The following is a 4372-nucleotide window of genomic DNA, read 5'->3' on the forward strand; positions in this document are numbered from 1 at the left end:
GGGCCGTTCGGCGTTCCGACATTTCAATCACTAAGACACATTAAATAAATAATATATTTATATTATATTTATGTTTTTTTCCTGCTCCTGTATTTGAAGATATCTGGCCATGAGATTAATAGCCTTCATATCAGAAGTACACCCGAATCCTGGATTTGACATACAATGCTCAACCTAAAAATATTTTGATATCAGATCAGTCTCTCTATTAGCCTATCAATCTGTTAAATTCAAAATATTCATAGTAGCTGCGAAATTATAACCCAATAACTTTTATGATGGCATCATACATTTGTCCGCCCATATGGTGTATATATCTTATGATTAATGTATATCAAGTACAACAACAATTCTATTCAAATAGTTATAAATGTGATGATTCTTTTCGTGTCAGGCCTAAATTAATACAAGAGTAAATCACATTTTGACGATCTGTATTTACTGTCGGTCTGCTGGATCGGCTCACTTGCAATAGGACAATTCATTCCCGCCAAATAAGGCCTACTTGGAAAGATATAGAATGCACCTATAAGTGCTGCGGCCCGCGGCGTCGTCAAAACGGGAAAACCGGCCCGCGAGCACATTTGAGTTTGATACCTCTGCACTAGAACTACCCTACAATCATCCGCACGATAGGTGGGGATTAGCATTGTTACTAACATAACGAATATATAATACACTACGTATTGATCCCCTATACCGAATGCCTCAATGTGTCGAGAGGATTTGCTCATTTAACTGAGCAACATGCATATTATAGTATGGAAATGAACCGTTGGGATTTCAATATCAAGGGCTAAAACTTCTTCTATGTCCGTATAAATGTCATTGATGACTCTCAGTCACTGTTTTACAGCTATATCATAGAAATTTGAGTGAAATAGAGGATCTGGTTTTTTAACGTCCAAATCTGGGTTTTTCCAAAATATCTCATTGGCATCTCTGGACAGACCTATAACACTCATTAGTAGTGATGGTGTAAACGTGAGGCTCACATCCGCGTTCTGTGAGTGTGTGTGGGTGACCTCCTAATATAGTCGATGTAAAGAGATTCACCAAAGTTTAAAGACAGCTTTATTTCTGCGTCCTTTTTTTTCTTTTGGCTATCCGCCGAATATTTATTGCTGTTATATTGAAATTATACAACGCGTGCGGGCACAAAATGACATGAAATCGCCACGCATCTTTCCAGTTTCGTCTTCTTTTTCATTGTCTCATCGTTTCGTTGTTCCCCTTTAGGCGTCGTCGTCGTTTCGTCAGGTTTGTTGCCCTTTTCCGTCCGCTTTCATTCATTTTTGGACAGGAAGGCATTTACATTTCCTGTCCAATTATTTATTCTTCTTCGGACAAGAAGGCTGAGATTTTTCTTGTCCATTTCTTCAGTCTTCTGGATATTTTTGTGCAGTTTAAATCTCTGCAACAATTTCCCATAAATCTCAATCTCTGCAACAATTTCCTATAATAGACGAATAAAATTAGTTTGCACAGTATATTATCTCATCTCAGACAGCCATCCGTAAATTTTACTAATTATGGAGTAAAACTGCTTTATAGAAATGATTGAAATTGCTTTGATACAAACGTTATTCTGAGCGTGCCCTTTTGAGCTTCGTGGATTGAAGTCGGATCTAAGAGTGTTCCTTTTTATTCTTGCTGAGCACTCCCTTGAACTGTCGTGATTCGATAGTGGTGGTCAGCATTTCATATGCAGACTATATGATTTATATGCATTCGTATTATTTCAGGTTTCAGGTTGCATGCAATGATATATATACAATGATTGGAAACTACCGTGAGCTCTGCGTTTCAGCGTGTTCCTGGTCACGCTTCATCGCATACACAGTTGTGCTGTAAACAAAGGTTTCCTCAGCAATACTTCTTTGAGGAACTAGCGATGATATATAATTCATTGGGTATATTTATCAGTGGCAATTAGCGTTAACGTGTTGAATAGCTTTAAAAGCGCATTTCTTTCTCGCGTCTGGCATTTTTCTTCTGATTATGCTAGCGGACCGCTGCCATATAAACGTTGATTCACGTACACGTACTTCGTACACCTAGTTCACAAGATAAATTTCGCGCGTCATGCGCGTATCGTAAATCCAATTCACACATTGACGACTCGCAATTATACGCAATCCCCGTGATGTAGCCTTGCGACGACCAACGAGGCTTATGTTCTTGTTACAAGTGACACAACCGTTACAAGTGACACAACCTTCATTCCAACTTGAGTGGTCGCTTTTCCATCATATTCCTACATCAATAACATCATATATAATTGAATACCAAGCAGACGTAGTTTTTAAAGGAGTATTTCTAGTTATTTTGAGTACTCGAGTAGGTTTGCCTACTTCCGCGGGTGATTGTGTTTTCATACTACTCACCAAACAAAAACATCACAACTTGTTTTTTTTTCGGGGATATCTAGATCTCCTGAGTTTTGAAGGTTTTTGAAAATAGCACACACATATTCAATGGCCATTTTGCGGCAGTCACTAAGCTTAACCCTGCAATTTCAAAAGTGACTATTTCCAACTTCCAACTGACTCCGAGCGAACAACCAAATCTACTTTTAGAACTTTTTAAAAGTACTATACACATTAATATTTTCGCTACTTCTATTTGAACCTGAGTAAATCATTGTAGCAATACTTCCACTACTTCAGTAGCAACGATGCATACATCACCCACCTCTGAAAAAAGTCACCTATCCATGATCATTCCACAGAATCTCGATGCCTTACAATACAGTATTGAATTTTCAGGATTTCATCATGTTATGTAAAGAAATGAGGAAGATACCATACCCTTCACAGATAGAACATTTACGAATACATAATTTAATCCTCAAATCCCTAATTCATGTGTATATGACCGAATTAATGATGCAGGCATTTGAAAAAAGTAACATTAATATGCAACTGTACAGAACTAGACCAATGCAAAAATAACCATGTGGACAACAAAAACAGTTTATGCGTGATTTGTTAAGCAATAACAGTGCTAGATATCAATTTTTGTCATCTTCAACTTGGGAAAATTATTTGGATGATGTCCTTGATAATGCAGCAGTACACTCGCTTTCGTTGGCTCAAGAATGGCCAAATACGACCTGAACGATGCCGTATCTACTCTTGATGAAATCTGCCTTGTTTAGCTGTTTGTCCATCTTTGCTTGCTCTTGCCCGAATCATTGGTAGGATGGGGAACATTCTTTTTCCGTAATTTTATAAGATATCAAGGTGTCACCAAATTCATTAATATCTGTAGTGCAGAATAAGGATTCGGCTATTTGCCCGTACCTGTCCAGTGTCCATGGTTATTAAATGCATAAATGGTTATCGAGACTCAAGTATTTTTTGGTTTTTTAAGTTGCTGTTCCTTCAGCACAATAATCTATCCATTTTCGCAGTTTGGGCAAGAAATCATTTTCCAGCCAGTCCAAGCGTGAATCGTCTGGACTGTAATATGGCTTCAAGTCGGCGTTGTAGCTGAACTTGGTTGATGTATTCATAATGTCGAACCACTTGTAAATACCTGCAAACCACGCAGAAGCTTCTTAAGCGTCACTTCTCCTGCTCGCATAATACGCGCAACACTATTAGACAGAAGCTGAGCTGCAAAAATCTCCCGCATCTTTGCCAAGCTTTGCATACGAAAATGTGCATCCGTCAATTTGCCGCATCTCAATTCCATCAGTTCAAACAGCCGTAAAATGCCGCCATCGAATAAATTTACCATCATCCTTGTTGAGAAGTTTCGTACCACCAGTGCGGCTGGCGTAGAGGTTGTTGCGTACGCTCTTGGAACATCTTGCGATTTGCACTGAGTCCATCAGCAACAATCGCAGCTACCCGAAATCCACAATCCTCCAAGATGCCGACACATTTCCAGAATATAGGCCTACTCGAAAGTCGAAATGAAGCCACCGACTTTATTGCGCATTATGCCAAGGGTTAGGAGACAGACGTTACCAGGCCACTGGCATAAACTTGAAGAGCGTGTGTAGCTGGTTCATCATCATCTACAGGTCTCGACTACCCAAGATCAACGAATCCTACCATTCCGTCTTTCCTTGTACTGCATACAATATTCTCTTTCACTGAAAATGCAAAAAATCAGAAGTAGTCAGACACATGAAACGTCACCGTGATCAGCATTGCTGAAATATTCGCGATGAAGTTTTCGACACAGCTATAAAGTCATGAGAACACAATCTAGCCAATTTACAGGCACATTTAAAGTTGGAATTGCTCCAATTTGCAAATTGATCGATTTGTGTCCTATACGCAAGAGCAAATGCATTAGACATTAAAACTAAACTCGTTACATCAGCTTACCATTCAACTACCATTGGAATCAAAATATA

This window comes from Botryllus schlosseri, chromosome 10, assembly GCF_051294905.1.
Source record: "Botryllus schlosseri isolate E-star chromosome 10, Bs_hap1, whole genome shotgun sequence".
NCBI classification, from domain to species: Eukaryota; Metazoa; Chordata; class Ascidiacea; order Stolidobranchia; family Styelidae; genus Botryllus; species Botryllus schlosseri.